Source organism: Leptinotarsa decemlineata, unplaced genomic scaffold (assembly GCF_025532065.1).
Source record: "Leptinotarsa decemlineata unplaced genomic scaffold, Ldec_3_MD MMD2_tig00000008_RagTag_RagTag, whole genome shotgun sequence".
In the NCBI taxonomy this organism is placed as follows: Eukaryota; Metazoa; Arthropoda; class Insecta; order Coleoptera; family Chrysomelidae; genus Leptinotarsa; species Leptinotarsa decemlineata.
Genome location: NW_027412537.1, coordinates 15,243,859 through 15,262,712, shown reverse-complemented (window position 1 = coordinate 15,262,712; position 18,854 = coordinate 15,243,859). Strand labels below are relative to the sequence as shown.

Here is an 18,854-nt window from a genome sequence, read left to right as displayed (position 1 = left end):
GAACGTCGTTGTAATCTCCGCCCTTGATACGCCCATATTCCATATCATAACGCATAACGGAGGAGTACATTCGATGCTTCTTTGTTCAGACAAGTGGATACATTGGTGCGCCGTACTCTAGACTGGTATTGATTGTTCGTGCTTATACTTATTACTTATTGAAGGCCGAGAAGCCTCGTTATTGCTAACCGGTTGAATTTGATACGCTACTTCGAAACTATCATGTCGAATTAATTGATATCGATTCGTGTTTTACTCGAATCCGATGTAATTTATTAAAATGACGCTGAACGTAACGAGCTGTCACTTTTTCCTGCGTAGACGTTTTGTTTCTTTCGTAGCGCGAGTCAAGGGGATTTTATGGGAAGTGGAGGTGTTTTGAAAGACCGAAATGATTATAGATGAAAGGGGATAGATACGATTTGAAGGTTAATTTGTGGCTCGGTTTTTGATTAGAGATTGCTTTTATGGTTTTTCCACATGAAAGAGCTGAATGTTGACTATAAATCAATATCAATAACATGGGCACACTAATGAGGTAGAAAAATTTGTAATTTGTTAAATTTCAATTAGTCTGTTACAAAATTCTAGCTGGATATCACTGTCAAATGTCAAACTGTTACAGAAAAATAACAAATGAAATGAGTTCATGATGAGTTTTCTATTGTATGGAGTGAAAATATCGTTTACTGATGTACAACGAAGAGCTGTTATTCATGTGAATTACGAACTTAAAAACTTACGTTTTTATCGTTGGCATCAAAAAAACGTTTGTCAGTATGGCAATTTATTGAAAAATGTCAAGAAATGTTTATTTTTCAATTTGAATGTTGTTGAATGCCATAAAAATTGCAATTCATAAACAAAAATCTTGAAAACAATTGGATTGGAATGCTATTGAAGATTAAAATTCATGGACAAATATTCTAAAACCAGTCATATAATAGTATATTATGAAACTATAGGTAGTTTATAATAAGTGACGAGTTTCATATGCTATTTCCTGATGAAGCGTTACTATCTTGTTCTATGACGACTTTGTGAAATCTCTTCTCTCAATAATATCGCGATGTATTCAAGCCTAGAGACTGCTATCTGCAGACGCTTCTCTGGCAAATCATTTGACAGTTTTCATTCTCAGTGTCAGACAGCGACATTATAATCATATTTCATTTATACTATGTACGGCAGGAAGTTTCAATCGCATTAAGGGCTTCGATATCGAGTTTCTTTATTGCATCGAAACCCTTCACATCGGCGGTGTTATCCAGTTTCGCGGAAATGGAAGAATAACGATATTATATTCGCGGCAATTTAATATGAAAAGTGTACAGTGTGACCCTCAGGGACGTAGGCAGAAAAGGGGGTAAATAAGTGCGGAAAAAGAAGATTTCAAACATATTCCTGTGTAACTTGCAATTTTACCAGAGTTTAAATTTCATTATTATTAAATAAGGTAACATATTGAAATTGTTAACAACAAGAATATGGCAACGAAAAAATGTGTTTATTCCTGAACAAAAACCTATTTTATATGGAAAAATGTGTCTCAGTTTAATAAAAGCCTTTCATAGTGAAAATCTCCTAGTGAACTGCCTGGATACCTACATTCAAAAGTTGAAAATTCGGAAAATTCGATACTACTGTCGTTCATCATCTGATTTTGGAAACATCAGTCCTAGGCCTAGAATGAAAATTCTATGGAAATCAGTACCTACATCAGGAATTCCTCGATCGAAATTCACGTAACAGGTAAGTTCTCCTCTAGGCTTTGTTCTACTATTATACAGTTAGGTTTTTGCCAAAAACAGATAGTTTTTAGTTGCTACATCTAACTTGTGAAGATATTGTGCTTTTATGAATAATAATTTACATCGCACATCCGAAATTGCTGGAATCTACCAATTCTGCCAGAAAACATCTACTTTCCTGGCTAATACCACAACTTACAACGGACATCCCTTGGAAAGATTCGATCTAACGTTGGCGTATTTGAAAAAAAAGTGAATCAACTCCAATTTGATGATTTCCCAACGCTATATGGGTTGAAGAACTTGGCACAGAAAATATAACCCTGCCGGAGTTCGATCCCGATCTATTTTGAACGTTTCGAAGCCGCAACAGAGAAATACGAGGCCAATCGATTGCAATAGCGAGCTCGATGTTTTATTCGGTTGAAATAAGTCGTCGACCGCTTCTTCTAAATACGAATTGCTTTGTATAAAATTGAATTCACGGAATACCTACATTGCGTTCGATATTGCATGCGGTATTATATTGGGCTGTTCAAGTTTTGGAGTTAGAATCAGCATTTCTGGCTCATGATAAACCCAATGAAATATTTTTCCACACAACAGGATTGGAACACTATTCTCGACGCTCATTTCAGTAAGAAATCTGTGTTTCTGTTGAGCTCAGAAAAAATGTCATCCATTATCAAGATTATAAATCTGTTTAAAATCTGTTTTTCCGTTAATCAGTTATAAGTTTAAAATCAATGCCATATATGGCAAAAGTAACTATTGTTGATTCTAAAGACAAAGTATACCTACTTTTGACATGCTGGGTTATCAGTTTCTTCACTCAAAAGGAGTTCAATTTCAATTCCTGATTGAACTTAGAGTATTTGAATCCAAAAAACAGTACAAAAAATTCAATGAAATTATAATAAAAACAGTTTTTCTTGAATTCCTATCAAGAATAATTATTTTATTACTGAAATATGTTGTTTTAAGGACTATTTCGTAATTTATTGCCGGAGTTTCATTTTTGTGAAATAATTTTTCAATCCAGTTTCGTTTCAAGGTCTTTTTTTTAAATGGAGTTCTTCAAACTGGTCAAACTTCTAGGGTAAATTACAAGACTTATTTCTAAGCCCTCATAGACATATAGATGCCTGTTGTTCTTGATATATTTAAGTAATTTCAATGACCTAAAGTTTATGGAATGGTTTTGTTGCAAAACATGATGGCGGTTGATGAATAGGATTTCAACAAGCTATTCATCATTTCGTTTGTATTGAATTTACAGACAGTAGGCACCATAAAAGAAATCATACTTTTTATTTTTTCATTGACTTTCAATTCACTGAGAATTATTTTTTCGGGAAACTATATACCGTCTTTTTAAGTTAATCGTGAGAAACCGCTTCAAAACTTATGTTGTTTGGTTAAGAAATTACATTTATACTTGCGAATAAGTAAGTAAATTTTATTCAGGTAAGCATAATCTACAATATGAATTCAAACTACATAACTTGGTAGTGAGACGAAGAACAGGAAGAAAAAAAGGAAAGAACTAACCAAAACTGGAAATTGTGAGCCCATGCTGAGCTACCTAAGCAATGATTGTGTTGAGGTCATCAACCTGGATTACATTATTATTCACATATTGTGTGATGAGTAGAAAGAAGGAAAAAACAAAGTTTAATTGATTGTGAGGAAGAGACAATATGGTTATTTATTGTATTTCGTATTTCTCACTATTCGAGTTCGTATATGGTTTTCAGATTGCTATAATTTTGGTTCACATATCTTTTCAGTTTTGATTTCATTTTACGTTTATTAGTCAAAAGGTATTAGGAAAAAACTTACCATACGGTCAATTTCAAGTAGGTAAGGGAGAGATAGAACATGAATCCAAATTTTTATGAACATGCTCTCGCTGGTGTTCCCCAGAGAGCCATATTGTCTACAACCCTCTTTTTATACCTCAAAGGGGTATTTCTCTTCTGCTATTTCATTGAAGACACAACGACTCCTATATTTTGATTTGTTACTGTTGATAATTATGAAGTTAGGATAGCACAATATCTGAACCATTTTCACCTCTCGTCACGCCCCTGTATTCAAGCTGTACACGGCAATTAGCATATTCAAAAATTCTACCTAATCATCAGTAAGAAATCAGGCTTCGGCTGCACCCAAATTCCTCAGAAACAATAACCTGACGTCCATCTGGTGAAGTAAAGAACGAAACACTGCTGAGGGCAAACGCGTGCAAAATTATCCCGATACGGTACATGCAAGCTCGGTACACCCACTATGAATCGTTCATTTACATTGTTGTTCCTCGATTGTAAATATTCAAATGTGTAACAGGTACATGAACAGAAGTTTATCGAAAAATCATCGACTCGAAGATTTTAAATCGCCATGTTCATGTTCATGGTGGAATACGGTATTTTGAAGTCAGCAATCAACTAAGTGATTTTCGAACATATACCTACGAGAGGCGTTATACTTTTCCTGGAACATTAAAACAGTCTACCAAGCGTCATCATCTGTAAGACGTAAGCAGATATTATTTGTTTCATGACAACTATCTATTGTCTAAAACTTTATATCGGTCAAACCAGTAGAACTTTGCCGGAAAGAATGAAAGACTACGCAAGTAGTTCTTTGAATGTGGAGGTCATTTCAATATTTTCAAAGAAATTTAAATTGAAATTTGGAAGTTACCTGCTTTGAAATTATAGGAGGAGGCACTGAAAATGGAGTAGAAAGTGATTTCGACTCTGTAATCGGGATAACTCTGTGTGGCAGAACTGGCCAATACTTGATGAAAATATGTGATAACAAAGTAACACTTTGGTGAGATTTTCACTGATCTGTTTACAAAACACCGTCACGTATTTTCCGATGCAATAACTCTTTCAACCGAACTCGTCTGAAAAAGCTATTATATAGTAAAACACACCTATTGCTTATTTTCTTTTTTTAAAAGACTTGTCTCAAAATCCAGTTTTTGTTGTCATTTAAAAAAAAATGAGTCACTAATATCCACCTTGTAATCGTTTTTAACACGCTTTTATTGGCTTCACCTGTATGTATGTATGTATGTTTGTTTGTAACTCTCAAGCTGGATATCTATTCGCGGGCAGATGGCGCTGTACATAACCTCTTTGATATAATTCGAACTCACTTTACAGGCCCCCTCTCCGGAATCAAAAAATGTCAATGGTTATTTTGCTAAACAATATACGGTCGTATTTCATCAGTTCGAACTTCCATTGTCTAAAATAATATAAATTGATTTGAAATCCCTGAAAAAAATAAAAATAATAACCGAAAATAACAATTTTATTGAACAAAAACTGAAATCACAAGGAAATAACATACAAGTTACAACCAAATAATAAAAAATTGAAGTAATAATAAAAGCTGAAAATTAAAAAATATTATTAACAAAAAATGAAAAATGAAATTAAAAGATTCCAAACCAAGTTACGTCATGTATGTAACGTAACGTTACGTGACGTAACTTGGTTTGGAATCTTTTAATTTAATTTTTCATTTTTTGTTAATAATATTTTTTAATTTTCAGCTTTCATTAATATTTGAATTTTTAATTTTTTGGTTGTAGCTTGTATGTTATTTCCTTGTAATTTCAGTTTTTGTTTAATAAAATTGTTATTTCCGGTTAATATTTCTATTTTTTTCAGGGATTTCAAATCAATTTATATTATATTAGACAATGGAAGTACGAACATGAAATAAAACGAAACATTGTCAACCACCTTCAAACAAATATACGGTCAAAGTTTAGATAAAATTAATATAGTTTAAAAAGACTAAAAAACACGATTTAAAAAAACATCAAACTAAAAAGTGATTGTTTTAATCTTAATTTAAAAAAAATTAACTTTTTAGTTCGATGTTCTTTAAAATCGTGTTTTTTAGTTTTTTAAACTACCTATATTTAATTACAGTAATTTCTGATGAAGTACTTATACATGAGACTGCATAGATCTCCTCATGTTTGTGTTACAGAAGCTCTTTTATTCCATGTGTCATGTTCATTTAGGGTGTCTTCAAGTTGCCTCAAAAAGTAAAGAATATTCATTAATATATTCATAAGAATTTGCAGTACATTGGATTTTTGAGGTTAGGTTAACATGTTGAGGAGCGTTAATACGTAAATACAAATGTTTAGGCTCTTTCCTTCAAAATGTTCACTGAAATATATAGAAATGAAAAAAAATTCTGGTGAAATTCATAAATGTAGCCATGTAGAAGATGAGACTTTCTACAAACATTGTCCTATGATGTTTTTGAATAGATATGTTGGCGAAAATTTCAATCTTTAACTTCGAAATGGAGCAATATTGCAAATAAAAAATTTTCGGATATTTTTTCTGTAGATAATGATGTCAAAAGCATATATTCTGAATAAACTATTAGTTCTATTCCAAATGAGGCGAATACGGCCTTGTACATCAATGAGCAAGTTACCTGTTTATTTCTGAATATGTATTTAGAATTCTAGAGAAAATAGCGAAGGTGCGAAAATATAATCCGTATAATAGAAACTGGGTGATGAAGCGACCAGCAGAAACATTACTTTTATTGGGTTGAAAGTATGTTCTTGAAGTATAACTAACTACATTTTCGAATTGTTTCAAATAATTTTTTAAGGAAAACAACAAAATGTTTCAGTTGATTGATCTACTTCGAAAATCTGTCCATAGAGAATAGAAATTCATTCATACTGAACAACAAACAGAATGGTTTCCAGTTACATGATGTACAGTTTTTTTTAAGGTTCCTTACAAATAATATTCATTGAGTACCTACCATTGATACAGTTGAAATCGATATAAAATATTACAATATAAAACAATAAATAATAAAATAACCGTAAAAAGAATCAGACACATTTGAGCATTCAAAGGAGTTGTCTCTCTGTAATACTGAATATATCCAGTTCACAGTTCCTCGCCATTTTGTTAACTGTTTTGAGACATTGTTGAAGAGGAGACAAATTGTTTGAGACACGAAATAGATTGTCTCTTCTTCTCATTCTGACGTCAGGTACAATAAAATCAATAGTATAGAGAATTTCAGGTACTTTCAGTTTTCTAAGAATGTTAAAAACAAAAATCATTTCCGAGGACTCACGGCGGTCTTTCAATGGTTGCATATTAAATTCTTGTAATAGAATACGATATAAATAAAGGCCAGACATTGTGTTTTCTGAAAAAGAGTGTTCTTAATAATCGTTTCTGGGCTTTTTCTATAGTATCAGAATATAAAAATGACACAAATGACACAACCATATTTCAGCTTAGAACGAACAATGGAGTTAAAGAGTAACAAACAAGTATCGTGATTGAATTCACGGCTAGATCTTAAGACAAAGCTCAATTTTCTATAACGTTCAGATACTAAGTATTCAGTGTGCCGAGAGAAACTGAACACACCAGTAAACATGATCATGAGATCTTTCATCTCATTGATTCTCTGTAAATTGGTATGTTTAAAGAAGTCCTGGATAGTAGGCGACTTCTTTCATGTTAAACTCATTATTTTGCATTCAGCTTCGTTGAGACATACGTCAGATACTGAAAAGTAAGTAGGTAGATCATTGAGATCATCTTGAAGCATATCAGAATGTTTTTCGCTTTCGATTCTTCTAAATAGCTTGAGATCATCGGCATATAGGAGAAATTTAGAATATCCGATATACCGAGAAACGTCATTAACAAATAACACGGAAAGGATTGGTCCCAAAATCGAGCCCTGCGGAAGATACGTTGTTGAACTGTACAAACTGTAGAGAGGTGCAAATGTTTGGACATCAAAAACCGTGGCAAAGAAGTAACTTTCAGACACAAACTGAGTTTATTCTGAAATCAATTGCTTTATTCGTTTCTTTGGAAGACTCCCACTTTTTTTTGTATACCCAGAGTTCATTTTTGACAGTAAGGTGATAAATGAATTGTACATTCAATCCGAAAGAAAGTATCTGCTGTAGTAATTGATTATGTAGGAGAAGAGGGACGATTTGAAGGATTGGTCTTTTGAGCATATCAACAATGTCATTGAATATTTTTTTTTCCGACACAGCCTATTGAATCAAACTTTTTCAAGCAGTTACGTATTTTTGAAGACTACCCAACTTCTGTTTCGACTCTCGTAGCATCACACGAGATGAATTCCAGCTTCCAGAGATTAAACGATATCCTGAAATTCCCCCGTTTAGTGAAAAACGAGTGAACCCAGAAATGCGTAGCTATTTCGGGCGACGCATAGGCTTTGTTGATGTCAAGGTAATTTAACCAGTCGTCATAAATAGAAGGCTATGCCTAATGTCTGAGCACGTGGATTTTTACCCGAAATGGGATCATATAAATATGTTTATCGAGAGGGGTTGTGTGACAGACAAATGGGCTAAAACGGAGCACGAGTCGAGAGATCTGCTTCCGTTTCCACAAAGCTGAAAACAGCCTGTTGTCATATGTGCCTTTCTGGCTAATATTTAAAATACGCTTCCTCAGTTAAATTACTCCGCTATTATTGTAAGGGGTGCTTTTTAGGTGTTTTTTTCACCCCATTAAGAGCACGCGACTGAAAATTACGATTTTTTGTTTACGCGCCGGGTAACAAGAATAGAACAGTAATTTCATATTTTATGTACATACAGGAAGTAGTGGAATGGTGAATTATGGTGAACCTATTTTAGTTGCTTTTATCAGAAATACGTATCTCAATGAAATTTTGTATTCAGAGTTAGCTGATTTAAATGTTTTTTTTGTCGAGTATAGGTACGTTCGTTCACGTTGTAAATAAGAAAATTTCAGACCAGGAAGTAATTTCTAATCGGATAATTCTGATTTATGGACACTTTTTATAATTTTTTTTCACGTGACAATCATGAAATGATATATAAACCCTGCTCTTAACTCTATAAAAAACCGATTTCTAACCGAATTCAAAGCATTATATTTTTAGGAGTGACCGCTTTTTGGGAAAGAAAAGTTTTGGCTTTCAACTTCTTTATCTTCATGCAATTGATTGTGGAAATGGATTGCTTCCTTTTTTTCTTTGGAAGATTCACACAATTTTTGTATGAAGATGGTGAAGTGGTATTAATAATAATAGATAATAAATAGTTTTTGTGATGCAATGTTTGGAAACTTTAGTGTAGTAGTTAATACCTATTACTGGAGTTTTTTCCCAACACCAAACCCTTATTTTAACACCTCGACACGTGTTTCGATCACCAAGTGATCATCTTCACGAGGGAGATCAAACCAATCCTATTTACAAAGTTATCCTTATTTATACCATTATTTTATACTTCTAGGTACCTGCGTGTCAAGTGTCTTAATTTAATTTCACAATGTCTCCTTATGTGATAGTCAGGTAAATCTAATAATTATAATATTATTTTAACAAGCTATATAGTATACTATCAGGTATTGATCCATCATCGTTATTCATAAAATTAATATGTTTATTTATAGGCATCTAGATGCCAATTTCAATAGAACATTTCTTACTTCCACTGATCAAACTATTGGTTCAAAAAATATTTACTTTTTTAAAGAATTAGAAGCTTGGTATTCACAACCACATTTTATCTAATTGTTAGGTTATAATAATAATAATAGCAATACTAACTTCCTTCAGAGTAAAAAAAAATAAATAAAATTAACTGGCTACATGATTGATCTGAATCAAATTATTCATTTATTTACCATAATTTTTGTATCTGTTGAGAAAAAATATAATTTTTTTGCAATTTTTTTTTTTCACAATATTTGAAGTGGTCGACGATTGATAAGCAACTATCAAGTTGAAATCCCAAATACTTCACTATTGTTGTTACTATTTCTATACGTTCATCTTCAATTTTTATATTTATGTTGTTTGTATTTATTTGATTATATTTGAATTTAGTAGTATTTATCATTGCTTCTGTTTTTTTTTTAAGGTAAATTTCATTTTATTGATTTTCAGATGATATTTTCCTACTTTCTCTAGAACTTTATTCATTCTGCCAACAGTTTCTTCTAAATTTACTCCAGTACAGGCCAATAAGATATCATCTGCAAATAAGTTGATGAACTCACAGTCTGTGAATAATTGAATATCATTCAGATATAGAATGAATAATAGGGGACCAAGCACATTACCTTGTGGCACTCCAGTGTGATTTGTTATATATGAAGGGAAATAATCGTTCACACGTACTCTCTGTTTCCTAATGGATAATTACTTATCCATTCATAAACCATTCCTTCAATCCCATATCTTCTCAGCTTCTGAAGCAAAATACTTCTATCAATCGTTTCAGAGGCCATTTTGAAATCTAAACAGACAGCTACAACATATTTACCTCAATCTGTTTCATTAGTAGATTTAGTTAATGATAACTGTAGTGATGTTTCACAAGAATGTTTTTTTCGAAAACCAGATTGATTGATAAACATGATTTGATTTTAGTCAATAAACTCTAATAATTGATTATATACTGCTATTTCTAAAACCTTCTCTATTGGCGGTAAGATATTAATAGGTCTAAATTCACTTGCTTTTATAGTGTTTGTAACTTTAGGTATGGTTATAATGGTACTTATTAATAATGGTAATTCAAGCAATTGACCATTCTGGAGCGATGTATTGAATAAATTGAGGATTGCATGACCAGCTGTTTCAAATACTTGCTTTAACAAGTATTCAAGATTTCATGGATAGTCCATTTAGTATCTAATGACCCAATTATATCATTCAAATCTCTTAAGGTAATCAATCTGAAGGTGCTGAAGGGCAAATATAAATTATTATCCAAATTGAACCATGGTTCGGAATTCTCAATACCTTGGACTATATGTTGGATACTGTTCACAAAGTATAGGTTGAAAGTTTTGGCCATGTCAGGTTCACCATTTTAGTACTTACTACTCCTTTATTTTCAAATTGGATTAGGTTAGGGTTTTTAAGGTTTTCCACATCAAATGAGAATTATTCTTGTATCTGTCTATTTTGTTATGATAATACTGAACTTTCTTTATTTTCAATGAGTTAACTACATCGTTTCTCAATTTTGTTGAAATTTTCCCATCTGGTTATTTTTAAATTTTCACTCCCACCGTAGTCACCAATTTTTTTTAAGCTCCATCCCGTTTTTTAATTTTGGTAGAAACTGCAGTATCAAACCAAGGAATATTGTTTTTGAACTTACTTATTTGTATAGGAGAAACACTATTGACAATATTTTAACATTTTTCGAGAAATTCTTCATAAAGTAAATCAACATCTATAGAGTTTAAAGACTAATTACAAGCTTACTCTTAGTTATACTCAAATTATTCTCAAAAAGATTTCTGTATCTTCTTATTGAGCTTTCTTTGTTAGATTGACTAAAGAAGAAATTGATAGAAATAATCGAGTGGTCAGTGATTTTTGGCATTAAATGAACATTTCAAACTATATTATCGTTATTAGTCAAAACCAAATCTATTAATGACTGCGTATCTAGTGTCTTTCTAGTAGGCTCAGTTAATGTTTGATTTATACCATAGGTTGTGAAAATATTCTTGATTTTTTCTGTATAGAAATTTTCTTCTAATAAGTTTAAAATAAAATCACCTACCGGAATAAAACGATTGTTAAATGACACAAGCTTCTCGCAAACATCCTCGAAATGTACTAAAAAAGTTGCATGAGAACTAGAAGGTGAATGATAAGTAGAAGAACTTGTTTCTCATAAACAAATCACAAGTCAATAACCATATGATAATATAATAATATAGAAAATGTTGATGACGAAAAACAACTATGAACGAAATGCGGAAATGTGAAAGTATTTTTATGTATAAACCATATGTTGCCCAAAAGTTTCAATAATTTTATTGCCTAAATTGAAACCAGCTTTGACAATGGATCGACGTACATCCAATGATATATGTATTTAAAATTACTCCATGAAATTATCCAGGTAATGCGCATCAGAGTAGCAGATGTTCAGAGGGGACCCTCATCTCTACAATCAAACCGATAACGGTTTAAAATAATCGACAATCGTTATGTGACAGTTGTGCAAGTGACCGCGCCTGCTAGATCTATTAAACGGAATTACTCCCCCGCAATTCGATGATTTACGATCCGAAGTCAAAGATGACCCAATATGCTGGTATCGAGAGGGTGTCTCTCTGTAATGAAATGACGCACGGACAATCGAAGGGTATGCCTTTCAATCTCTTTCCGGATTGTTCTACACGGATATGCTTTTGTGACGACGTCGGCTGGAAATTGCTCGGAGGATTATGGACTCATAGATGGGGACAAAGGAGTTTAATGTGGACAATATGCAGGGAAAAGGAGCCAGGGAGAGAATTACTAACAAAAACCCAAAGTTACGTCAAATTTGCTTGTAGAGGAACAAGTTGTAAAACCCTCAACTCTTTCTTTTAAGGACAAAACACAAGCACCACAGAAAAATCCTTAATGCTCTCTAAGAGCCGTGCTTGTGCGAAAGTAGCGACTAACTTTGGATTTGAATCGCTGCAGATTAAATCCATTCGGAAAAACTTTCTCTGAGAGTTTATTCCAAATAAACGCAGTTCTCCAAATGAAATAGTGATTGAAGAGTGAACTTCGAAGTGAACTGAGTTGAACCTCAAAACGATGTACAGCCACAGTCCGTCGCGTATTTATTAATAAGAATAATAATAATAATATTTATTCATAGTTCCTTATTACATATAAATACAATAAATATTCATATTTATCGGAAGGGTACTGTTGATCTAAGTTCTAGACTTGAAGAAAAGAAAACTAAACAAGAGAAAAAACAAAGAAAAAAGAAGAGAAAAAAAAAGAGGAGGGAGACAGAGGGAAGAGGGAGAGAAAACATGTTAAATGTTATTACTGAACATTTTTCAGAAGTATAAAATTTATGAAACCAATGGCTTTCTGATTGAGCAGCGATGAGATATTTTTTGTAACAGCACTTAAATGAAGAAACTTTACTAACTTTATATTTTTGTGGAACATTCTTATACAAACTATATGTATTATAACTGAAGGATCGTCGATATAGAGTGGTTCGATGGGGCGGAGGAGAAAGTAACCTTTCAAACCTCAAAGTTAGAGTGTGTACATCGCTACGAAATCTTATTTTGTTATACAAATATGATGGACATTTGTTAATCAATATTTTATGAAAGAGGGTAGCCGAGTGTGAAACACGTCTATTTTCCGTAGTTAACCAATTGGTTTTTCTTAAGTTTATATGAAATTCTGTCATATTTTCTAATACCATATATATACATAAGACATGATTTTTGAAGTCTCTCAATTCTTAAAATGTCTTTTTTATCCAGGCATGAACCATACACAACATCACAATATGCAAAATGACTCAACACAAGCGCATTCGTTAATTTTATTTTCAAACTTATTGATAATAAATGACGATGACGATAAAGCATTTTTAAACTCATGTTACTTCTTTGAACACATTTTGTGACATATTTTGTAAACTTTAAATTCACGTCCATTTCGATACCTAAATTTTTTGCTACGTTCGTGGCTGTATCACCAATAACAATATCGATATGTCTTTCCACCAAGCTACGATTAGTACCAAAAACAAGCAGATTAGTTTTGTTTGAATTAATTTTGAGGTTATGGGCTTCAGATGCTGAAATAAGACGAGTTAGATCTTCATTCAATTTTTGATTAGCAGTAGCAACGTCATTAGGGTTAAATTATAGATATAGTTGAGTGTCATCCGCATACATATGTGAATTGCAATGTTTTAAAACAGAAACTAGATCACAAGTGTATATGCAAAATAATAAGGGTCCAAGTATAGATCCGTGAGGCACTCCAAATTTAATAAATTCACTACTTGATTTTCTGATATGTACCGCTCTCGGTGGAATCAAAAGGGCCCAGTCACTCGAACACCTCCCGTGAAAGTATCTGTATAGAAGAGAGACAAGTCTCCAACCTGGGGGCAGAGGTCCATACATGAGAACAATGATCCAAAGAAGGTCTGATCTGAGCTTTATGAAGCATCAATAGTTGCTGAGGTGTGACCAGTTTTCTGGTTCGGAACAGCGTCCCAAGCTTTTGAGAAGCAGTCTCTGCAATTCCAGCGACATGATTGTGCCATTTTGGTGTCCATTTTAACCCCCAACAAACTTATCGCAACTGAAAGCGGAATTGTCTGACTTGATATTATTATATCCGGTTCGGAGACATTTATATTCTTGAAGAAAACCGATGCCTGGGTATTTGTGGCATTGAAGTGAACCTGGTTACTGCACCCCGATTCGAAATCACTTCTCTGGATCCTCAAATATACCAAGTCCCTTGAACACTTCCCGTGATAATATCGATGTTCCAGACTATCAAGGTTGCAAGTGATATTCGCGTCTCTATTCAGGCGGATGGGATCCAGCAGCATAACCTGAAGCTGCTGGATGGGATTCAGCAGCTTCAGCTGTAGCTGACGTGCAAAAACCCTCATATGGAAAGGTTGTCGCGGGTATCAAGGTGGGAATCTTGCACCTTGACTATGGTTTTTAGAGTTCGACAGAGCCGTTCTCTTACCATCTGACCTAAAAGACCACTCACCATACAAAACTAATCGGCCTCGTTGAGCAGCTGGGTTTATTTGGTTGAGTGTGAATCGGTGTGAGCCCCAATAAACCCTTGCGGGTTGCGGTGGAGGGTCGAATAGACCCGCTCACTTTGGACCTAAACTAACCTAACTTGGTCTCCTTATACATGATGGTTCCAATCAAGGACACGATACGTCTAACTAGCAAGGTATTCCCAGCCCATTGTTTTTCATAAACTTATTTCTAGTAGGATGTTTTTACGAACAAACAGATGGAACCGTAATGTCCAGCGGTGGCATACTTTTTCATGGAAATTCTCGAAAAATGGGCCTTAGAACAAGCGGCCAAGAAGTCATATTGTTATGTTGGAGATATACTAAACGATTTTCTATTATATCTAAACTCTCTTGACCCAAAACTCTAATTCGCAAAGGAACGGGAAGCCCAAGGAACGCTATAGCCTTCTTGAATGTTCTTGTGATTAGACGTGGAAATGGTGCATTGGGTCACAAAGTGTACCGGAAACCAACATACACAGGCAGATACCTGAACAAAAACTCTAACCACTAGCCACAACAAGAGAGAGTGGTGATTGAAACGTTAGTTGAGAGAGCACGACAAATCTGCGAACCTGAGAGTCTACCTGAGGAACTCAATCTCCTTGAAAATGTTTTCACAGGAAATGGGTACAGCAAAGGAGAATTGGAGCCATAGCTAGGCTGGTTCTTAGAGAAACACGACGTGAAACCAACATCTAGGCCAACAAAAACTATCAGACGAAGTGTAATATCACTTAAGAACCCCAGAGGACCTTCAGCAACACCCTGCATATACTGGATTCCTTGTAGCTGTGGGTAGGTCTCTATTGGAACCACGAAAAGGAGTGTAGGTATCTGTCTCTTTGAACACAAGAGACATTATCGACCCGGACACACCGACGAATCAGCTTTAGCCAAACATGGAACTGACATTATTTCACTAGAAGATAATTCTAGTGTACTACAGTAACATAGTAGGACATACAGTGTTTCTTGAATTCGAAAAGACATTTCAAGACCAGTTTAAATCGTTCGAAAATTCATTGCGCACAAATACGGATAATTGCTCAAAAAGAAAACCGAGTGTTTTGACAAAGACGACAGGTATACATTCCAAAGGACACTTGCACCTAGTGATCCGCAAGGAGCCCATTCATTTCACCGATATGCCACGCCAATGAAGCATATAATCCGGTCCATATTTAGGACACAATGCATCCGACGATGACATTACAATGACATAAATATAGATGTTGTTTGTCTTGATATCGGCCCGCATTATGAGCTTGGAGAGTTGCCTACGCGGCCAGGTAAGGATAAACATCTCACATTACATTGCGTCGCATTCAAGTGGCACAAAAGAAGTTCTGGGGACAATTTGTTGCGGTGAAATTGAAGAAAGGAAATACGTAGTCTACCTCAAACTCGGCGGACGATGAGCGAGAATTCTGTGACTGAAAATTATTCCTAGCGAACAGGGCTTTGTGGAAATCCAAGGACGTGCCTCAGCTTCTATAGGTCCTTCATGAAACTCCTTCATTCTTTCTTAATTGACAATCCTAAAAATAGCATTGAAAGTTGTTATAACACTACACCAATAAAAATATGTAAAAATACATACGTTCATTGGGATAGTCAGCAACTGAATAGTAACAGTTTTCCAACAGAAACTGTTTCAATAATTTTGAAGACATGTAAACTTTTCTTTCCTTTTATTTGAGGTGGAAGGTTATTGAATGATCTAGCTCCCATGCCTTTCTCGTATGATAATTGTGCACGTTATCATTAAGTGTGAATTTATTTTTGTTTCGGAAAACATACATACATGCTTCATATATACAGGGCTTTTCATGATGAGCGTTAATTAGCCGTTTCTGGCAAACTATTCAACGGATCACCCTGAAAATTCCACAGTATGCATAAGTCAATATGACCTATACGCCTAAAATATTTTAGACGAAGCGGCGTTGTCGCTTCTACTATAAAGTAGCGGTTTCTTTGATTTTTCAAATGGAACACCCCGTATATAATATCATATTATGATTTATTATCACTTTGTCAAAAAATTCATATAGTATTTCCCTATACCTATCTATTACCGTTTACAAGATATAAATTAATTTCGATATTTTTTTTACCAAACATGAACTTTTATAAATGCTGATAATCTTGAACTCTCTTGCACTAAAACGATCAAATTTAAAATGGAGTGGAGTGATACTATAAGGATCTTCACTCCGAGTCATATTTTTATTTGCCTCATACAGGGTCTTCAAAAAATGCAGATACTTTGATCTCATGAAAAAATGAGTGGAACTCAATTTTTTCAAATGGAACACCCTGTATATTTCAACATTTTTGAGCTGTACATCCAATTTTAGATTAACTTCGTTCAAATAATACTATTTCTATTTTGAACCATTTTCGAGATAAACTGTTTCAAACGGAAATTGACATGGTTTCCTTGTTCATCACTCATTTTTATAAAACAGATTTCGTTTGATGTTTCTCAATTAGTCACAGATAATATAATGAAAAAATAATTATTAAAATACTCCTCAACCATCGAATGCAACTTCTCTTCAAACAATAGTTTTATTAACGCTGAAACACGAACTGAAAATAATAAACCCATATATTAATGAGTTAATTTAATCGTCAGTGTATTTCAGAATATGTTCAAACACATCTCCACCTCTACTTAAACAAACATATAATCTCTTCAAAAGATTGTCATGTGTAGCACTTTTGATCAAGTCTGGAGTCAAACTATTGAAAGCAGTTGTAACTCTCGATTTCATATTTTCCATTGTTGTTATTGGAGTAGAGTAAACCATATTTTTAATGGAACCCCACACGAAATAATCTAATGGATTGCCATCTGGTGTTCTAGGAGGCCAACAAAAAGCTCTATTATTACCAATCCATCTGTCTTCGAAGATTTCGGTTGAAGCTTCGCTGACTGAATGAGAATTATGGGGTGAAGCACCATCCATTTGGTACCCTACACGTTCTCTTCCTGGTCTATTATTTAAAATCATTTGAATTCCATTCCTTCAATTATCATCATAAAACTCGATATAAAAAATTGACCCATTCTTTATGGCACAAAATACATTGAATTGCCATCTTTCTTGAAAATCCCTTTGGCGGACAACATGGGGATTTTCTGGCGCCCAATAATGACTGTTGTGTCTATTGAACACTCCATTTTTTGTGAACTTGGCCTCATCTGTCCATATGATATTGTCAAGGAAATGTTCATCCTCTTGAGTCTTGACAAGTAACCATTCAAAGAATTCCACTCTACGAGGTAAATCGGTCTCTTTCAAATGTTGGACACAGTAGAACTTATAGGGATGCCATTTATGCTTATTAGGAATTCGACAAATTGTCACGTAGGGTATACCTATCTCCCTTTCAGCCTCGTGCAGAGAAGCATTTGGAAATGCATGAAAGTATCCCAAAACTGTTATACCATTGTCATCATCATCCACTTTAGTCTTCTTACGAATGATTTTTGGACGGAAGGTTCCATCCAACCTACAGTTTTTTAATAGTCGATTTATCACATTATTATTCGGATTCGGAAGTTGTGGATATCTTTCATGAAATACTCGGCATGTTCTACTTGCAATTCTATTGCACTCACCATAAATTATTATTAAATTCAAGAAATCTTCATTACTGTAACCTAATCTTGACATTATTCTATTATAATTGGTAGCTCTCACAATCAGTCAAAACCACCAACGAAAGTCTGACGTTAAATGATTGGTTTATTTATTTTTCTGAAGCACACTATTAAAAAATATTAATGTGTACTGTTGTACGTTAGAGACCAATACCTCAATGTATACAAATTGTAACTTTTCCTAAGGTAGGTACATACCAATTTCAAATTGACTGATCTGAGACAGTTAAAAAAATGGATCAAAAAGAAATATTACTAAGTATAAAAAAAAAAGTTGAATATCCAAAATAAGTGATGAATTCAAAAAAACGAGCAAGAAAACTACGTCAGTTTCCGTTTGAAACAGTTCATCTCGAAAACGGTTCAAAATAGAAATAGTATTATCTGAACAAAGTTATTCTAAAATTGGATGTAGAGCTCAAAAATGTTGAAATATACAGGGTGTTCCATTTGAAAACATTGAGTTCCACTCATTTTGTCATGAGATCAAAGTATCTGCATTTTTTGAAGACCCTGTATGAGGCAAATGAAAATATGACTCGGAGTGAAGATCCTCATAGTATCACTCCACTCCATTTCAAATTTGATCGTTTTAGTGCAAGAGAGTTCAAGATTATCAGCATTATAAAAGTTCATGTTTGGTAAAAAAAATACCGAAATTAATTTATATCTTCTAAACGGTAATAGATAGGTATAGGGAAATAGTATATGAATTTGTTGACAAAGTGATAATGAATCATAATATGATATTATATACGGGGTG

At 33.8% G+C, this 18,854-nt stretch overlaps 1 protein-coding gene and 1 long non-coding RNA gene across 5 annotated transcripts in view; one reads left to right on the top strand and one right to left on the bottom strand.

The window, feature by feature from the left end:
* LOC111514018 (homeotic protein spalt-major) overlaps positions 1-18,854 on the bottom strand; it is a 197,499-nt gene that overhangs the window by 28,783 nt on the left and 149,862 nt on the right. The window lies entirely within an intron of this gene.
* LOC141480741 (uncharacterized) overlaps positions 7,835-18,854 on the top strand; it is a 60,143-nt gene continuing 49,123 nt past the window's right edge. Inside the window, exon 1 of the long non-coding RNA XR_012464529.1 lies at positions 7,835-8,050. This is a non-coding gene — a long non-coding RNA (uncharacterized lncRNA). The remainder of the gene's footprint in view (positions 8,051-18,854) is intronic.